This window comes from Notamacropus eugenii, chromosome 2, assembly GCF_028372415.1.
Source record: "Notamacropus eugenii isolate mMacEug1 chromosome 2, mMacEug1.pri_v2, whole genome shotgun sequence".
In the NCBI taxonomy this organism is placed as follows: Eukaryota; Metazoa; Chordata; class Mammalia; order Diprotodontia; family Macropodidae; genus Notamacropus; species Notamacropus eugenii.
In genome coordinates, this window is record NC_092873.1 from 485,756,415 (window position 1) to 485,776,396 (window position 19,982).

A 19,982-nucleotide genomic window follows, 5' to 3' on the forward strand; every position below is an offset into this window, starting at 1 on the left:
TATATACGGAAAGATTGTTGGAGGGATGTAGGATTGGCCAAGTAGTATGGGCCGATGGAAGGAGGGGTTTAGGAAGGGTCTTGAGGAGGAGTCTAAGGAGAATCTTGGTGGAACTGGGGTGACTAGAAGTCAGACCCAAGAGAATAGGATTTTGATGGGATCAAGGGTAGGAAACAGCAGGAGGCAATTAGACAAAGAGATAATGAAAGACTTATGGCCTCAGGTGAATGCCAGATCAAGTGGAAAGATTCAAGGAGAGTTCAAGGGGGCTCCCAAAGCCTGCACCCCATCAATTTCTATACACTACTGCGATGTTAATAGAATTTATGTTAATGTGAGTTAAAGATCTTCCCCCATCCCTTAATAGGCCTCAAGTGGAGCCCACAAGTGAGGAACTTGTTTAAAGGGAAAGTTTGTTTATAGGGAAGTTTTCTTGCTTGAAGGCTTTCACATCTTTTGTTAACTAGGCACTGGGTCTTGAGAGTCATGATGCCCTCCAGTTTTGAAAAGTGCATATATACTCTGAGGTGAGGTTTTGCTTTGGGGTTTACTCTTTGAAAGGTTTTTGTGCTAGATGAGACTCTGAGTAGTCATTAAGGATAGAGCCTTCCCTCCTTCCCCCACTTTGAAAACCCAAATGTTGGTGCTTTCTCTCTCTGGTAACTAACTATGTGTGTATGTAATGGTCAGACTGTTGGATCTGTCTGTTGATCTGTGATGTATATATTGCTTATGGTCAGACAGTTAGAAGCTCTGTCTGTTGGTCTTTATTTCTCTGCTTGTATTTTCTCTCTTGGTATATGTGATTAAAGATTATTGATCCCTCAAAGGTTGCTTTCCTTTTAGAAAAGCAGATCTAAGAACCTGTGCTAGCAGGCCATCCTGGATGTGTCAGTGTGCTTGATGTTACAACTACAAGGTTAATATTACCAATGTTGAGGTTTGAGATGCTTGGAACCACAAAATACCAACATCCCAGGTCCTGCCTGAATGAATTTGACTCAAGTCTTCTTTTAGCCAGAAAAAAACAAAGTTTATTAAAGATCCACCATATTGGGTTAAGTTTTAAGAAGCCTCACCATTTGTGACACTTGTATTGACAAGTGAGCCAGATGGAATCTGAGCTAGATTGAATCTGAGTTAGATTGAATCTGAGTACCTTCATGGAGGCAAGATGGAACTTATATGCAGAAAGACTGTGGGAGGGACCCAGAAGTAGTCTAGTACTCTGGGAGAAGGGGTCTAGGGAGGGTCTTGAGAAGGAATCTAAGGATGATCTTGATGGAACAAGGGTGGGAAAGCAGCCAGAGGCAATTGGAAATTGGAAAAAGATAATGAAAAGCTTATGGCCTCAGTTGGACCTACAGCAAATGAGAAGATTCAAGGAGAGTTCAAGTGGGTTCCCAGAGCCTATAATCCATCACCAATATAAATAAAAATTAGAGAGCTTATCAAATGGCAAAGGCAAACAGGTCAAAGACACTTTTGTGATATTACATCATAATAGTCTGTAGCCTAAAGCTTAAAGCACTCCAGGACCAGGTATTATAAATTAGTGGGATTGAAACAATAGTGAATTATTTGTACAAGGTAACTAATCATATAACAAAAATTGTTAGCTTTTTTTAATACATCTTGTTCTAACATGAAATTCCCATATTGGCTATTTAGTCTTGAACAATGACCAATTAAACAAATTATACAAAAGGCCTACTAAATTCAGTTAAGCATTAGGATTTACTTAATTTTCAATTATGTTTAAGTTTGAGATGAAAAATTTTGTTTCAGTATTAAAGGACTAACTCTCCCCTCTCTATTCTCCCTCACCTCTCACAAACACAGGCCCATTCAGAAAAGACAAGTGGATACAAAACAGGTGAGGACAATGTTCCTCAACCTCCTCATCACCATTTCCTCCTGCCTCCCCCCCACTACCTTCAAGTTCTAACTAAAATACCCCCTTTTGCAGGAAGCTTTTTCAAATTTCCCTCAGTACTAGTACTTCCCTCGGTTAATTATCCCCAATTTATCCTGTATATAGCTGTTTCTGAATAGTTGTTTATATCTCCCCCCCCACTCTACCTCTCATTACACTGTGAACTCCTTGAGAACAAGGACTATGTTTTTTCCTTGTGTTTTTCCTTGTTTTCTAGTGCTTAGCATGGTGCCTGCCACATAGACACTTAATAATACTTTTTAATTTACTTTAAGATTTTGACTTTAAGATCAGAATTATTCAACTCAACAAAAGGTTGCATTCAAAGTCCACAATAGAAAGTCTTTTTTATGAAGTGGAATAAGAAGACTGGTGAAATAATGTGAAATAAGACTGGAAAGCTTATTTAGAAACATTGCATAAGACTTGAAATGTCAAATATGAACCTACTATGTGTTGATTCCCCCTAATCCACTCTGTCACTAGCAAGTTGAATCCTCTGAGGGACTGCCACTACCTTAGATTCTAGGAGCAAACTTGTAGGTGGCTAGACTCCTAACTTTGATTTCCTACTGATATGATTCCAATTACTAGTAGACTCAGGTTTTAGTCAAGGTATCTACAAAAAATGGCTTAGTAAGAACAGTAGTTACAAAGCATTTCTTACAGAACCTTGGGGTTCTTTCTTTCTTTCTCCTGAAGGCCTTTATGAAGTTTCCTGGGAGGGTGTGACTGAGTACATTGGTAGGCTGGGTTTAAATTTCATCTCTGATGGATGGGTAGCTTAACCGGGTTTGGCTAGATAGATTTGCCTGCTACTGGGCTGGGTTATTTGATTGCTAATCTGACTCCTCAGTAGGTTTGGTGGGTTCCTTTAGTCCCATTGCTCAGCAGCTGGATTGCAGCTGATGATGGAATGAGGCAGGAAGATCACCTATTGCTGGATTTGTGCAAAAGTCACTGGATAGTGAATCACTGTTAGCTTTTACTAGTAAAGATCATTAAGCCACAGGGCTGCTGCTGTTAATCCAGTGCAGAGTATTTACCATGGGACATATTTTAGCTGAACTGAAATGAGATTCCCTGGATTTGCCCTTCAATGGGTTGCAGCAGTCTCTTCCACCTCAAGCCTGTAGCCTTTAGTTTAACTGGTTGTTATTTTTCTCTTTTTAGCTTAAGGGCTACTCCTCTTTGGTCCAGGGCAGTGACCATTAACCTAAGAGAGATAGAATCCACTTCTCTCTGAGGCCCTGAGTCTTGGTTCTGAGATTTATCAACTCCAAGCAGGAGATGAGGGAAGTCTAGTTTCTCCTATCCTTTAGCTTCTTGTCCAGAGTTGGTTCCTCCCAGAAGGATCTCACCATCAAGTTCCTTTTGCCATCTTAAGAAGAGCAGTCAGGGACAAAGGTACTAGAGTTGTCTTTGTCTTGGAACAAATTCATGGTTCTTGAAAACCTTTTCATATGCAATTAAACTATTCAACCATCAGGATCTGTCCAGGGTAAGAAATATATCCATAACTCCGAAAGGGTTCCTTTACGTTTCACTATCTGTGTTTCACCTCTTTCCGATTTTAGCTTTGCACGAGGTCTAAACAGAGGATTCTCTCTACCCCTTTAAGAAAATAAAATTAAACAGATAAGTTGGGGTAAAATAAAAATTTAAAAGTAATACAAACGAGAAGTGGGAAATTTATTTTGGTTAAAGAGCTATAAGAATTGAAAAGCAAGAAATAAATGTAGAGACTAGCGAAAAATCAAAACAAAACAACTATTACATTAGTCCTAGTAAGAGGTAATGAGGACTCGAATTACTGGCATCCCAAAAGAAACAGGGAAAGATAACATAAAAATAATCCAGAGAGAAATTCAATTTAAAAATATTCAATAACATCTGGTAATGAATTGAATGTAAAAAAGGAAAGAGAGTGAAAAGTCATATATGATTAAGAGATGTAAAGGTTGGACGACTGGTAGAATACTAGGCAGGTAGATCATTTTGACAGGAGCGGTCGATCTCTAGACGAAGAACTTGCCCCAGGGACGGAGCAAACTCGGATCTCTTATAGCAGGGCTGGGGAACCTGCGGCTTCGAGGCCACAAGTTGCCTTCTAGATCCTCAAGAGCGGCCCTCTGACTGAACCTAAACTTCACATCAGTCAAGGGGCCGCACTTGAGGACCCAGAGGGTCACCTCGAAGCTGCAGGTTCCCCACCACAGTCTTAGCCCTAAGCCCACGACCGAGCCCGAATCAGCCCGAGGCCCTGTGGGTTGGGTTGCCACGGTTTTTGAGTCCAGTGGACCCTGCCCCAATCCTCCACAGCCCACCCTTCACCCCTGCCATGGAGTTCTTTTGCACCCACTTTCTGGTCGGGTTGTATCTGCGAGTGTTTGCGTGTGAGGGGCGCTGAGAGTTTGGGGGGTGTAGACTGCGAGTCATCTGCAAGAGAGAGTACTTGGGATCGAAGACTGGTGACTGAGAGCTCTACCAAGTCAGGGGCTGCTCTGCCCAGCTGAGACTAGAGCCTGGGTGAAATTGGGACCGCAGAAGAGGATCCACCAGAAAACTCCGAACGTTCAATAAGATTAGAGCTAGAGGGGGCGGGGATCGTAATAAGAGCATGGGTGGTTCAGTGGTAGAATTCTCGCCTGCCACGCGGGAGGCCCGGGTTCGATTCCCGGCCCATGCAATCCTAATTTTTAAAAGCGCAATTCTCCTCCAGCCTCTGACCGCCCCGGGTAGCATAGTACGTCTTCAGCACCTTCATCCTTGGACCTCCGATCTATATCTCTCCCAGTGCCCACTAAAGGAAGCTCAGGTGGGAGCTCCGTTGTTGGCCTGATCCCCAGAAATCCATAACTGGTGCAAAAATGACTTCCAGGGCGCCCAATTTGCTAGTTCTCTGGCAAAAAGTTGGCTATCTCCCTGGCCTCCAGCCCTCACGCCCCCGGCCCACCAGAAAGTGAAAACCAGACAGTACAAGGGAGCCAGGAGCAGGTATGTGACGTTCGGCACTCCTTTCTGGATTTCTCTTGGCCTCCCAACTTGATGGCGGGGCCGAGAGAGAACACACTTCTTCACAAATTGTCCAGGGCCCACGCAGGGTGAATATGCTTTGATTTTCTCCTCGGTAACGGTCAAGCAAAAACTCTTTCCCTGACCGGGAATCGAACCCGGGCCGCGGCGGTGAAAGCGCCGAATCCTAGCCACTAGACCACCAGGGACCGGTTGTTACGTGGCCTATCTTCTTCATTTAGCTTAAGACACGACTTCTGCCACCTTCAGCTACTGTACTCGGCTTTTATTGAAGAACTATTGGACGCGTCTAGCCCACCCTTGGATCACTCTCACCGCAAAACCAATAAAACCAATCGAGGGTCACGTATCCTTCTGCCTCTCTCTCACAGGCTAGCCCATTCCCTTAAATGCTAACACCGGTTTTTCTCTTCTGAACAAAGAACCTACCTGATAAGGATTCAAAACCCAAATCTCTACCCACTCGGCCATCTTTCCTGGCTTGTCTCCTCACATTGTTGCGTGTTGCCCTTTCAACTTTAATTCCTAGGATCGCCTCAGTTGCGCCTTTGCTCTTGTACCATGTCCTTCCCCTCTTCAGAGCCTCCGAGAACACTTGTGCCTTCGCGAAGACTTTTCCTTGGGCTTTAATAACAATCCGTTTGTATCTGCTCTGGCTTCCTGTTTCTATCTCTTCTGTTTTCAGCTGGGTAGAGCACTGGATAGAATGCCGGGCCTGGAATCCGAAAAGACTTGTTTTCCTGACTTCAATTCTGATCTCAGATACTTACTGCGTGATCCTGAGCAACTCACTTAACTTTGCCCCAGTTTCCTCATCTGTAAAATGAGGTCGAGAAGGAAATGGCAAACCACTCCTGTATCTCTGCCAAGAAAATCCCAAATGGGTCACAAAAAGGCAGACGACTGAAAAATGGTTGAATAACAGCAACTCGTGTAACTCCGAAGGAACTTACCATGAACCCTAGAAGGAGAGGGAGGCTTTTGCATATTCAGACTGCAGTCTTGCTTTCCTGGATATGCTCAACAGCTCACCTCCAAATCCTCCAAATTCTGCCTTACACTGGAGTATATGCAACGCCTACAAACCCAAACTTTATTGGGAGGGGGCAGGGAGAGAAGGAAAGTAGGCAGAAACGAGTGTCCTGTCCCACAGCACAAACCCCTAAGAGTGGGGGACCTCTTCCTTCATTTATCATTCCTGTGTGACTGGCTCTCCGGTTTACTTACATAGCTCTAACCTTTCTCCCGTCCTCCAGTCTCTCATCTCCAACTTCCTATTAGAAATCCTTGAGGTAGAAGTCCTATGGACATCTTAGACTCACCTTTCCCTCCTCGTATAGGGTACCACCAATATCCTATGAACCCAGACTAGTATCTAGTCATCCTAGGTTCTTCACAGAACAGAGCGCTGAAAAAAAGGTCAGTTGTGTTGGCCGGGAATCGAACCCGGGTCAACTAGTTTGGAATGCAGCTATACTCATCACTATACCACCAACACCTTAAGTAAACCCTTCTGTCTACTCCAAGAGATCCTACCTACCGTTTCCTGGCTGCTCTTCCATCTGGGGCCATCACAAGAACCCTGCCCTCAGGTTGGGTTGCCATCTCTCTTGTCTCCCGCTCATTCTGTTTCAATAGCTCACGGCCCTACTGGAACCGTCGGTTGTCCTCCACTTGACCTTGACATGAGTTCCCTTGTGCCCACTTTGTGATCAGGTGGTTTTGGAGCATATTTTCGTGAGTGGTACTGTGAGTTCTGGGGATGTTGGTTGCGTGTAGGCAAAAGCACGTGCTTTCGGAGAGTGGACAGTGGGCTGAACTTCTGGGAAACCTGAAGTTGGGGAGTCCAGACCTTGATAATAGGCTCCTGACCTTCCAGGTCTTTGTAGCTTCCGACCTCTTGGTAGCTCAAGTAGGCGTGCCCAAAACTAATCATGGGCTTCCTCTGCTAAGGTCGGGCACAGAATCCTAGCTCCTGTCCCGGCTTCCTTTTCGGTCGTAGGCTAAGGGTTGGGCAAGAGAGAGACCCAGCAGTAGTGACTACAAGGAGTTAAAAGGAGATTTTGGGGGCCTACCGTTGGAGAAGGGCCCGCAGCGGGAGCCTATGGAGGTACCAAAGTTACAGAGAACAGCCTCCAGAAAGCTTGTGTTGGGCAAGGATTCCAGGAAAGCGATGCGTTTGGCTCTGGGTCTCCTAGTGCCACAAAGGCATCTTTGGGAGAGAGACTTTAATGGCGGGGGCTGGGGCGCGAGCAGAGAAAGAAGCAGCATAAGGCATGCAAAAAATGCACACCATCCTCCCCTTCTGGGAATCCAACCCAGGTCTCCTGAGTGACGGCAGGGATACTGACCACTGTGCTAGTGAGAAAAGTGCCAGTTTACTTACAGTTGTCCATAGCCCCCGGCCTGGGCACACATTTCCCTCTTCCCTGCTAATCTTTGTTTTAGGATTTCCTAGATCTTCTGAGCTTCATAAATCAGAAAGGCCCCTTCCTCCTTTCCTACCTCTTCTGCCCACCTCCAAAAACCTTTCACTCTCCTTCACCTTGCGAGCCACATCCCCAGCCTTCACACTTTTCTTCTGTTGTCGTCCAAGATGTTCATGGTTTTTCAGAATTGGAGACTGCTCTCCAAAGAAAGGAATTCTTAAACTTAGGTATGTACAAATGAATGTATGTATGTGTGTCTGTGTTTGACCCCTCTGAAAGTCTCTAGCAGTCTATGGATTGCTTCTAAAGATAACATTTTTGAATGTGGAAAATGAAATCCAAATAAATTAACATAGAAATCAACGTTAATGAAATAGAGACATCAATATGTCTTTAAAAAAATTAACCTAACTCAGGTACTCGAGTAAAAACCCTGTCCTTTCTTGATATCTTCTAGAAAATGGGCAGTGAACACTTGATGGAGTGGGAGGCCCAGAGGGACATGAAATGGGGGGAGGAGAAAGGAGGAGGAAAAGATAGGGGATCGAAGCAGGTGGGTGGGGAGGTGTAGCTGAGAAACAGTGGTCGTGTGAGGAAGCTACGCCTGGAGGTTGATGGGCTATGTGTAGATGGGTGGAGAGGAGAGAAGAGAGGGCAGCAGATTGCTCGAGGACCGCATCCTCTGCTCCTTTGAGGGGGTCTCTTCCCTCCTGGACGCTTTTCACTTCCACTGCAATGTTGGGCTGGTTCCTTTTCGGTGCCAACTCCATCCTTACCCGTCAGTCCTTTTTGGAATGTTCTCCCCCACCACTGGTTCCTCGGGTGGACATCCTCTCCGTACTTCTAGGCCCCTCCGGATCTAAGCTTTGCTTCACGGGCCGCACAGTCTATGTGGTACTTGCACACCCATTCTCCTGTGTGCCCTGGTCACGGCTAGGCTCTCCGACTTTGTGCCCTGTTTGCTAGAGAAGCGCTGTTTTCCCCAAGACACTGGACGCTGCGTGACAGCAGGTCTCCAGTTCTTTCGTTCTCTGAATCGTTCCCCACCTTTTAACCCTGGCTCCAGCGTCGGGAGAGCAATTGCTTGGCTCTCTCATTAGGTGCTGAGGATTTGCTCGTTTGAAAGAGGGCGTCCCTAGAAAGAATGGGCTCGGGGCTGAGCTGCTTGTGTTCTCGAGACAGGGGCAGCGGGGTGTCGGGGAGGCAGGGCAGAGGCTTTGCCGGGACGGGAGGCACAGGAGGGATCGGGCCAGGTGAGCGTTGTTTGTAGTGGGTCTTTGAGAATGTTTGAGTTGGCCTGGAGAGGCGGGCGGGAGGGAAGGTACGCTACGTGTGTGGAAGGATGAACTTTCTTAGTGCTGGTGTCAGAGCAAGAAGTTAGAAATGCTGTGTTAGAAATGAAGGTAGGTGAAGTGAGCTGGAAAATATAGTCTTGCGGTTGCTCTGTGACTGGTTTTGACAAGGGGAAGGGAGGGGCCGCCCTAGGAGCAGAGTCAGGATGGCCGAGCGGTCTAAGGCGCTGCGTTCAGGTCGCAGTCTCCCCTGGAGGCGTGGGTTCGAATCCCACTCCTGACAGCTTGCTTTTTTGCCTCCCAAAACAGTCCAGTAGCTGCCTCAAGGAAGTGGGAGTGACTTGCTCAGACCTCTCACTCCACGGGCACCGGTCCTTTCTCTCCAACTCACTGTCCATAAGACCAAGCATCCACGTGCGTGTGAATGAATGAAGGGTATGTGGCTGAACCATGCCTCACCTCAGGATCAAATTGGAGTTTCATGAGAGGGTAGGTAGATTGGAAGAGAAGCACACAGATGGAAGGTGGGCCTTATGAAAATTCCCCAGTAATATAGTTGTATTTAATTAGGTGGAAGAAGAAGAGGAAAGTTTGGGGCTCGGAGCATGACCTCTTAGAAATCTCATGAAGATCAGAGACGTAGATGGTCTAGGTTACCGCATGGATGGTTCAGTGGTAGAATCCTTCCCTGCCACGCGGGAGGTCCAGGTTCAATTCCTGGCTCGACCATACCTAAAGATGAGTTCACTGTCTTCTTAGTACAAATGCTCTCCTGAAAGTGTCCCCTGCCAAAGTTTTGCATCTCTGGAAAGGAGGTCATTTCCTGTTCATGATCATCATCCCCTCTCTCTACACTCTCCCCCATCCCCCAGACAAGCTCCTACCTTTCGGAGAGGCCAAGAGAAGCCCTTGGTTCTATAATCATGAAAACGGGGGTGGGAGACTGGGGAAAGACCTCCTTCCTTGGCACTTAAGGGACCAGGCTTCCGGCAAAAGTTGTTCTTGCCCACTGGGTTCTGCCTTACCTTCTTCGTAGGGAACCTGTCCTTGACCTCTTATTCCTTACAGTTTGCCCGCGGGACAACTTGGAAGGACTGAAAGGAGCCTCGGGTCTGGCTTTCCTCACTCACTTGATACGTGGCCACACGCCCAGAAGCAATAGAGCAAACGAAAACCAAGCGGCGGCTACAGGAGGTGTCCATCCTAACGTCGTGAAGACTTCTGAGAAGGTTTACGCGCTCTCCTTGAGGTGGGCGGCCACTTGTATAAAACAACGTTCCCTGACCGGGAATCGAACCCGGGCCGCGGCGGTAAGAGCGCCGAATCCTAACCACTAGACCACCAGGGAGTACATACTCTCTAGTCTCCCTTCCTCGGCTAGCATAAGACGGGCCTTTATCTCTCCCATGTCCTCTTCAGGTTCCTCTGGAGACCCAATGGATCCATGTCTGGCCTCTCCCCTGGACCATTTACCTTCCGAAGTGGACTGATGCCCATTACCCCGCTGTCCCGCTGTCACTTTTCCACAAGCCGGCCCATTCCCCTAAATGCTACTAGCCTCTGGCCTCATTTGAACAAAGCACCTATAGGCACACGAGAATGTGAATTCCAAACCTCTACCCCCTCTTCCATCTTTCCTGAACCTCTTCTCATTCCACCCTTTCTGTTTCCGCATTACACATTTCATTCATTGGTTCGCTTTAGTTGCCTCTCTCTTCTTATGGCATGCTGTTTTCTCTCTTTAGAGCATCTGTAGATACATGGGTGCCTTTGGACGGCCTCTTCCTTGGGCTTAGTAACAATCGGTTTGACTCTGCTCTGGATACCTTTTTCTTTTCTTTTCTTTCCCTGTCAGTATCAACTCCATTTATATGGCAGGAGTAACTCAGAAAGAGCTTGGTTGGGTCCTGAACCCTAGAAGGAAGAACTCTTATTCTCCTGCACATGCACAACTGTGAGAGAATCCCCCTTCAAGTCCTTTCTTCATTCTGGAACATGTACAACGAAGGGGAGGGGTGTGAGGAACATAGGCAAAGACCATGTCCTGTCCGGCTGCAGAAAACCCCAAGACTTCTTCCATTATCATCCCTGTGCAAATGACTCTCAGATTTACTTGTATAGCGCCAATCTCTCTGCTGACCTTCATTCTCCAACTTCCTATTAGACATCCTCGAAATAAAAGTCCCATAGACATCCTAAACTCACCATGCCCCAAACCCTTTCTTTACTTTCCCAGGCACCCAAGTTGGTAGAATCATCCTAGACTCCACTCTGCACCTACTCCCCCTACCCTATCCACAGTCAATAAATTATCGATTCCAGTCATTTCTACCTTTCTAACATTTCTCCAAGAGCTCTTTTCTTTCTCTGCAACACAGACACCAACCTGATGCAGCCCCATATCACTTCAAGCCTAGACATATTAGGCTGCTGGGAGGTCTCTGCAACGGAGACCCTAAGTCCTACTGAAAGATAGAAAGGAAAGCCAGAGGACGGACCTGGCTTCAGTTTGATCTCCATCTTTGGAGGAAATTTCCTAATGAGTGAGATCTAGAAGCTTTGGAGTGTGTGAGGACAAATTTTATCCCATTGTCGGTCTTCTCCAGGATAAATGCTCCGACGGAGTGAAGGCAGGGGCTCTTTTCTCATTTGCCTACCAAAGATGCGCTGGCCTAAAGGAGCCCCAAGACATCGCACGCATTAGGTGCTCCATTGTCGTTCAGTTGAAATAAAGGAGACTGAAGTGACATGATGAGACGTGACGTGACCTGAAGGTGAGGTGTTTTATTTGTTTTGTTTTGTTTTGAGCTCGAGACCCAGCATCTAAGAATTGGAAAGATCCGGAGGATACGACAGGATAGAGGTAGAGAGCCGCTCCTAAGTTCAAACTGGGGAACATGCCTAGAGGCCCCAAGGAGGTGATAAATCGGGGGGGGGGGTGTGGTGGGTGAATGAAAGATGGTCATTTGTGACTGTGTCCAGGTCGGTGGTGTGGCGAGATAAAAGAGCATTGTAGAAAACTGCTTTGGCCAGGAATCTAGCCCAGGTCAACCGTTGGGAAGGCAGCTATGCCACCAAGGCAGATGCCCGTTCTTCTCTCCTGCCAAGGTCTAGTGAGAGTCCCAGCTGTTATCCGTTGATCTGGGGCCAGCACGAGAGTCCTGCCGGCAGCTGTATTCCCTAACCTGGTCGCCCGCTCGCTCGACATACTAGCGGAAGCAGGTCCAGATATCTTGGCTCCACGGCAACCGCTTTCCTTGCCTGAAACCTTCAGCCCACACAGAGCTCCTGCCACTTCTTCCAGAGAGACCGCCTGGTACTGCTCGAACTCAGCCACGTATCCCATCACCCAGTTGTCTCGGCTCCTCGCTCGCAGGGGACCATCCTCGGCAGCGTTTCACGACTGCTAAGTGGTTCAAGGCTGCCCAAGGCTGTGGGATTGGGAGCTCAGGATACATCCCCGCCAGTAGGCCAGCCTGAACCCACCAGTCTTGTTAGTGGAATAACCAAAACCAGGGTCACTGGTACGTGAAGAGTACGTGTTGCGGAGTAAGGTGTAAGAAGACTGGAAAGATAGGACGGAACTAGGTCATGGCGGGTTTTAATTCTAGAGGCAATGGGTAAGCCAACCGGAGTTTATTGAGTTTGGGGAGGGGGTGGTGGTGGCATGAATGCAGAATGAATTGGAGTAGGGAGAGACTTAAGGCAGGCTATTGCAAGAAGCCAGGCATGAGGCCATGGGGGCCTACATTAGAATGGTGGCCCAGTAAGAGGAAAGAAGGGAGCATATTCGAAGTATGTTGCAAAGGTGAAATCTACAGGCTTTGGCAATAGATTTAATGGGGCGGAGGGGAGTCGGGGAGGAGGAGATAGTGAGCTATCCAGGATGACCCCTAGATTTCTAGCCTGAAGGACTGGAAGGATGCTGTTACTCTTTACAGTGAAAGGGAAGGAGATCGGAAGATTTAGGGGAAAATACAATTGAAGTGGATATTATCCCCCCCCCAGCCCCTGGGTTGAGAAATGTCTGTTGAGTTTCTAGGTAGGGTTGGGCCTAGTAGCCACTTTCTGTTGTGCCCCTTTGCCTAGTAGCCACTCTCTGTTGTACCCCTTTGCCTGGCAGCTGCTTGGGCCCCCCTCTCTGTTGTGACCCCTTGCCTAGCAGCACCTAGGAACCGCTGTCAAAACTGTTTTGTGAAAAATGTGTGCTATTGGAACCGCAAGGCTGTACCGAGAAGTGCTAAGATGCTTAAAAGGCACTCACACTCCTTTTTCGGGGCTGCCTCCTTTGTGGACAGCCGCTGGCTAATAAAGACGCTCCCAAATTCTCAATTGACTCTTGCCTGTGCTTGTCTAGGTCCGTCCATTTCACAATGAGTTCTGTTTTGGACGTACTGAGTGTCAAGTATCTATAAATATCCAGCTTGAAACCTCTGAAAGGCAGTTGGAAATGCACAATTGGAGATAAGAAGAGAGATTGAGGCAGGAAGGGTATATTTGAGAATCTTCATCATAGAGACGTAATTAAATTCATGGAAGTGTATGAGATCCACAAGTGAAACAGGATAGGCCGGAGAAGAGGACCCAAGAATTTTCAGTGATGGAAACCTACAAGTTGTGAACGCAAGATTTAAAGAAAGATTCAGCAAAAAAGGAAAAAGAAAGATTGTCGAATGGCTAAGAGACAGGCTGGGAGACACGTAATAAATTGGGGATTGGGGTGAGCTTGAACCGAGAGAACACAATCATAGGTGTGTGTAAAAGAAAATAGATCCTCCCCGTCGGGGAATTGAACCCCGGTCTCCCGCGTGACAGGCGGGGATACTCACCACTATACTAACGAGGAAGGTGGCAAGAGAGAGAGGGAGAGAGAGAGGCATTTTTTCAGATTGTTGACTGGATACACTCTCCTCTTCCCAGCAAGCCTCTGATTGGGGTTTCTTAGACTTCTGTTTCCGGAGGGTCACAAACCATAAATGCCACTTCCCCTTCTCTATCTCCACTGCCCGGTTCAAATTCCTCTCGCTCTCTCACTCCACTCCCCGAACCACCTCCGTAGCCATCAAATCTTGAGTCATTTATCTCCAGCAAGTCCATTATTTTCCGGAATTAAAAAGACTCCTCTCCAAAGGAAGGAATTCTTCAACTTAGACGTGTGCGTCAGCTGTGTAGACGTGTACGTTGGTGTGTTTGACCCCTCTGAAAATCCAGCAGCCTACGGACCCCTTCTCAGGATGACGTTTTTGAATGAGTGAAATAAAATTCAACAAATAGCCGATAGTATTAACATAGAGCCCTTACTTTTTTTTTTTTTATAAGTTAAGAGATGCTAGGGTAATACCCCTTGTCCTTTCTTGATAACTTTTAGGAGGCTGGCCATTGCTCTGGATCAAGGGGGCGTTCCTAGGGGAGGTGAAATGGGAAGGGGAGAGGAGGAGGAGGAATGTGTAAAAGGTAAAGTCAAATTTTCCCTAGGAGACTGGAGGCGGCATAAGAGCAGGTCTCCAGTTTTTTCCTGTTCTGAGGTTTTCCGCTATAGCCTACTCCGCGGGCGCCTAGATGTCACCTGTCTCTTCCTGCATTCATCCCTGGCAGACACAGGGGACCTTCTCGTTGGAAAGAGTGTGGCCCTAGTATGATGGCTTCGGGGGTTTTGTTGCTGTGTTGTTTGTGCTTTGTTTTCGAAGAGGACCATGACATCAAGAAGGTGATGTCACGACTTGCAAAGAAATGGATTTAAGTGAGAGAGGACAGTGCAAAGTCATCAGTCTCACTTTCTCCTCTGGAGCCGTATAGGTCTAGTAGCAAGATATAGATCAGGTAGACTGGAAATGGCTCTCAGTTCTCTGTGGTTAAGCTGCGTGCGTTCCTCAAAGAAGGGCCTCGCAGACGCAGTTGGGGAATGTCACGCCAGTGGCGGCTCCGGGACCCGGAGACACAAGAGGGATTGGGCTAGGTAAGAATGGTTGTGGTGCAGGTGTTAGGGCCTCTCAGGAGGGCTTATGTCTGAACCGAGAGCTGAGGGGGACCAGCACTGCGTAGAAGGACATGTGGACTTGTTTGGACACTGCTGCTGGCATGTGAAAGAGGATGGCATTTTGGAAGGGGATGAGTTTACAGAACCAAGAGGTCTTGAGCTTTTGTTTTTAAGGCTGCCGTCCTTAAAAGAGAGGAAGCTTGATGTTACTCTCTCAGAATGGTCAAGCAGTCTAAGACCCTGCGCTCTGGTCACTCTTCTCTGGAGGTGTCGGTTCGAATTTTGCTCCTGATAAATATTTTTTATTTTCCAATATGGTTACAAGGGTCTTATCAGCAAGGACGAGAGCTCTATCTTCTCTGACTCGTGACTCCACTCTCTTTTCTCCAATCCTCTAGCCTTCCTCTAATGGTGATCGTGGGTATTAGAGGTACGTGGAGAAGTGAGCTCCATCTGGGGACCAAGTTGGAATTTTGCCAAATGGTAGATTGGAAGAGAAATGCACACTTAGACATCACACCTCCCTCGACCCTTTCCACCAACTAAACTTCAGCCATTTACCCTTAAGACATCAAAGGCCTCTCCTGGATGAGAACGAGTAGCAACAGCAGCCAGCAGGAGGGGGAGGTGAGATGAGGGAAGAAGTGAGGGTGGAGGAGGAGAAAGTCGAAAGTGAAGAGGAGGAAAGAGTAGGATGGTGGATGGCGAGGAAGCCTAGGAAAATTCTAGGTAACGGTGAGGGTATATTTCGTCAAATATGGAGCGCTGGGTCTGTCCCACCAGAACGTTCCGTGTGCTCATCGAGATCAGAGATATGGAGAAAACCAAAGTCATTCTGCGCATGGGTGGTTCAGTGGTAGAATTCTCGCCTGCCACGCGGGAGGCCCGGGTTCGATTCCCGGCCCATGCAGATCAAAGATATTAGCACAACGTGGATGAATTCAGCTCGATTTTGGACTTCACCCAGCAAGACGCTTGCCTTCCTCAAGCTGGAGCTTATTGACTTTTCTGTAACACCATTCCCCACCTTGGCCCTCCACCGTTACTTACAAGCCCATCATTAACTAATTTGAGAAAGCCCGAGAAAGTCTGTGCTCTCAAGAGAGGAAAACTACTCCCTATATATACAAATCCATATGCAAAACTATATTAAAGACATTAAGACATCCAAAAGCCATGGCCTCTTGGAAATTTGATGGTGCCCATTCAGCTTTTCTTCCAGCCATCCTCACCAAGATTTCCAGACGAGACAGTCCCGGAGAGTGGAAAGGACGTTTTGGATGAACTCCACTCTACTCAGAATTTCCACTTGGCGACTGGGCCAGGGGATACGAAGCAATACAGCAAAGGAGCAGAGTGCAGGGACCATTTTCATTGGGAACTGGACAGAAAAGAGCGAAAGAATGAGCATAAAATAAAACATTCCCTGACCGGGAATCGAACCCGGGCCGCGGCGGTGAAAGCGCCGAATCCTAGCCACTAGACCACCAGGGAACACACGAACAGTTTACTTCCTTCCTAGCTCAGCACAATATTCTCCGGCTGTAACCTTTCCTTATTCTCTTCAGCTTCTGGGAATCCTTTGCATTCGCGTCTGGCTTCTCCAAACTACTTTCATTTGTCGCTCCACCATCACTACCAGCCGATGCTCATCTACCAGCAGTCCCTTTCCCCTAAATGCTACCACCTGCTTGCCTCTTCTGAATGAAGCACCTACGTACACAATAAGAATTCAGAACCCAAACTTTGGCCTCCTTTGCCGTCTTTCCTGAACCGAACCTCTCCTCCTTAGTCACCTTGCTGCTTGCTCCCCATGCACATTTCGTTCGTGGATCACTTCAGCTCCTCCTTTGTTCCGGTGCCATACCTTCCTCTCTCTTCCGTGCTTCCTCGGACTTCTTTGAGCATGTCTAATACGTAATTAAAGATGAGAGACTGGAGGTCGGCAGAGAGGTTAGTAATTTATAAGTAAATCTTGGGAGTCACTTGCATAGGGACATTTTGATCTAAATTTTGATCTAACCATGTCCAAAACTGATCTTATGATGTTCCCTTCACACCTTCCCCTTTCTCTAACTATATAGGGTACCACCAATTTCCAAGGCACCCAGAATGACAGATGTCATCCCAGACTCTTCACTCTCTTTCATCCTCAACCCCGCCCCCCAACCCAGTGCTTGGTCTCCTTTCATCGTCACTCTCCATTCCAATCTAACTCGTCTCTGCTGTCAAATTGATCTACCTGAAGCTCTGGTTTGACCATATCTTTCCCCTATTTATTCAATGAACTCCAGTGGTTCCCTATCGCCTCCTGGATCACATATACAGTCCTTTCAAAGTCCTTTATACTTGCATGAACTGATGATGAGTGAAATGAGCGGAACCAGAACACTGTACCCAGCAAAAAGAACGTTGTTCAACAACCGACTTTATTAGACTTAGCTCTTCTGAGCAATGGAATGATCTAAGAAAATTCCAAAAGACTCATAATGGAAACTGTCATCCATATTCAGAGAAAGAACTATGGAATCTAAATGCAGATTGAAGCCTACTATTTTCTCTTTTATTTTTTGTTTCTCATATATTTTTTCCCTTTTATACTGATTCGTCTTTCGCAACACGACTAAATAATATTTCCATCCATACATGTATAGCTTATATCTGCATGCCATTTTGGAGATAAAGGAGTGGGGGAGGGGGAAAATTTTAGAAATCAAAATCTTATAAAAGCGAGTGTTGAAAACTAAAAATTAATAAATTAATTAATGAAGAGAAAGAAATAACACGTTGAATTCCAATTTCCACCCCCAAGAATGTCTAGCTTTCTTTGATCTATTAAAAAGTTATAAAGTCTGGTATATGAATATAATGGAATACTATTGTGCTATGAGAAATGATGAACAGGAAGACTTCAGAGAGGCCTGGAAAGACTTATATGAACTGATGCTGAGTGAACCAGGAGAACTTTGTACACAGCAACAACCACAGTGGGTGAGGAACTTTTCTGGTAGACTTAGTCCTTCATTGAAATACATGGACTTAAAAAAATTTCCAGTGGACTCTTGAGGCAAAATGTCTTCCACATCCTGAGAAAGAACTGTGAAATTGGATCGTGGATAGAAACAAACCATTTTCTTTTGTATTGTTTTATTTTGTTTTTATGGTTTCCCCATTCATTTTAATTCTTCCATGCCACATGCATTTCATAGGAATGTACATGTAAAACCTATATAAGATTGCACACTCTCTGGGGGGGGGGGGAAGATGAGGGAGAGGGAGTGGAAAAAAATCTAAGATATATGGAAGTGATTGTCGAACACTGAAAACAAATAAAATAATTCAATTAAAAAAATAGTAAAGTTCTTCAAAACTTGGCTCCTTCTAACCTTTTCTGTCCTTCTTACTTCTTACTCCCCTGCATAACCTGAGATATAGTAATACTGGTTTCTTTGTTGTTTCTCTAAGTAAGAGATTCCATCTCTGTACCCTTGATGTCCTCCGTACCTGGAACTCTGCCTCCTCATCTCCACCTCCTAGCTTCCCTGGCTTCCTTCAAGTCTCAGCTAATGCCCTATCTTTGCAAGAAGCCTCATTAATCTGTAAAACCTATGCTCTGAGTGTCTCTTGTTTTGCTTTGTATTCAGAACATTTAGCACAGTCAGTGCTTGGTACATAGTAGGTGCTTTAAGAAATGCTAGTTGACTGACACCTGGCCTGAGCAAAATTACCACTTTCATTTTTTCAAGGTCAGAAAAGGAAAAGCATTCTTTCTTGATTGGGACATCTTTAACACATTTGGTAGCTTGTCACTGATTCATGCCCTTGATAAATAGGGAAGCTTCTTAGGTATTCCTGAAGTAGAATTGAACATTGGAATCTCCTGTGCCCCAAGATTTCTTTGGAGTCCTCAAATCAAATAAGATTGAACCATTCTCCAGCCAATAACCAGAAAAGGAAGGTCTGGGCCTCCTGGAGACCATGAAAGTTCCTAGATTGTCTAAACTCTTCTTTATCCCTACCTCTACCTTTAAGTTTCCTCTATACTCCCCATCTTTCCCTGTTCCCTCTCCACTTCTATATGCTTTCCTGCCTTTTCTCTTTAACTTCCTATTATGCACACTAAGATCAAACAGTTCAAAAGTATTTCATCAATTGTCCTGAATTCCTTCTTTACTATTTCCCCACTTGCTTCTTCATAAACCAGTCATTTGTTATCAAGACCGAGCCTTGACTTACTGAACCCTGCACTATTATCACCCCTACCTCTCTCTTCCAATGAGGATTGCACCCTCTTCCCCAATCAGACATCCTCTTTTCCCCTTCCTACTCAGCCCTCAGTGAAGAATCTTGGAGAATGCTGTGGAAACCAACTCAGTGGAACACCTACAAATTTACCATATTGCATCTTAGCTGGTCCCACTGAAACCTCACAATACTTCTATTCCTTCAGGATTGTCCATCAGGATCTCCACTCCTATTGTGCCAGACCTTCTCTTCTCTCTTAAGACTTTTTGCACCACCTGCAGCATCCTTTCCCCTTCATAAGACCTCACATCCTACTTTTCATCCACATGGACTTTACATTCTCACATCCAGCACCAGTTAATTCTACTACCCCACTCTACATTTCAAAGCACCTAGTCTGCCCCCATTCTCTTCTTGCTCCAGTCTCTGATGGAAGAGGTGAGCCCTCCTGCCAAAATTCTTCTTCTCTTGTGTTTTGATCCCATCCCCTGCTTTCTCTTTTGGGAGCTTGTCCTCTTCATTCTTACTGACTCATTCCTGCACCTACAGACATGCAATCTTCTTTTACCCCTGCTGTTTCATCAAACTCTGGAAGCTCCCTTTCATAGCCAATCTCCTAGATTGGGTGGTAGTGGCTAGTTGCTTCTATTTTCTCATCTCCTATTCACCTCTGAATTAGCTTACTATCTGGCTTCATACTTTGACTAAGTCTGCCTTCTCTTGGACAACCACTTATCTTAACTGACTATCCAAACAGCTGAAAGTTTTTTTCCTCATGCTACCTCCAAGGGTACTTCTCTGCATGTAGTTCTTTCATAATTTCTTTTGGAGCAATAATATTCTGTCCCATTCATATAATGTAATTTATTCAGCTACACTCCAACTGAGGGGCACCGTCTTATTTGGCAGTTCTTTGTGACAAAAATAGCTATGAATCTGAAATTTTCTTAGAAATCTGGGCAAGTATTTTGATGAAGCACATTAATGAGTTTATGAGGGCATTGTGTTAATAAGGATAAATTACTTAAGTGGACTAGTCTGGACTTAGGAGAGAGTAGCATTTGAGA

At 46.0% G+C, this 19,982-nt stretch overlaps 7 non-coding genes across 7 annotated transcripts; 3 read left to right on the top strand and 4 right to left on the bottom strand.

Moving 5' to 3' along the window:
* Positions 1–4,554: 4,554 nt before the first annotated feature.
* On the top strand, positions 4,555–4,625 carry TRNAG-GCC (transfer RNA glycine (anticodon GCC)). Its single transcript has one exon. It is a non-coding gene; the product is annotated as a tRNA-Gly (tRNA).
* A 463-nt stretch (positions 4,626–5,088) lies between these two features.
* On the bottom strand, positions 5,089–5,160 carry TRNAE-UUC (transfer RNA glutamic acid (anticodon UUC)). Its single transcript has one exon. It is a non-coding gene; the product is annotated as a tRNA-Glu (tRNA).
* A 3,733-nt stretch (positions 5,161–8,893) lies between these two features.
* On the top strand, positions 8,894–8,976 carry TRNAL-CAG (transfer RNA leucine (anticodon CAG)). Its single transcript has one exon. It is a non-coding gene; the product is annotated as a tRNA-Leu (tRNA).
* A 993-nt stretch (positions 8,977–9,969) lies between these two features.
* On the bottom strand, positions 9,970–10,041 carry TRNAK-CUU (transfer RNA lysine (anticodon CUU)). The gene has a single exon. It is a non-coding gene; the product is annotated as a tRNA-Lys (tRNA).
* A 3,426-nt stretch (positions 10,042–13,467) lies between these two features.
* On the bottom strand, positions 13,468–13,539 carry TRNAD-GUC (transfer RNA aspartic acid (anticodon GUC)). Its single transcript has one exon. It is a non-coding gene; the product is annotated as a tRNA-Asp (tRNA).
* A 1,970-nt stretch (positions 13,540–15,509) lies between these two features.
* TRNAG-GCC (transfer RNA glycine (anticodon GCC)) lies at positions 15,510–15,580 on the top strand. Its single transcript has one exon. It is a non-coding gene; the product is annotated as a tRNA-Gly (tRNA).
* A 512-nt stretch (positions 15,581–16,092) lies between these two features.
* Positions 16,093–16,164, bottom strand: TRNAE-UUC (transfer RNA glutamic acid (anticodon UUC)). The gene has a single exon. It is a non-coding gene; the product is annotated as a tRNA-Glu (tRNA).
* Positions 16,165–19,982: the final 3,818 nt, after the last annotated feature.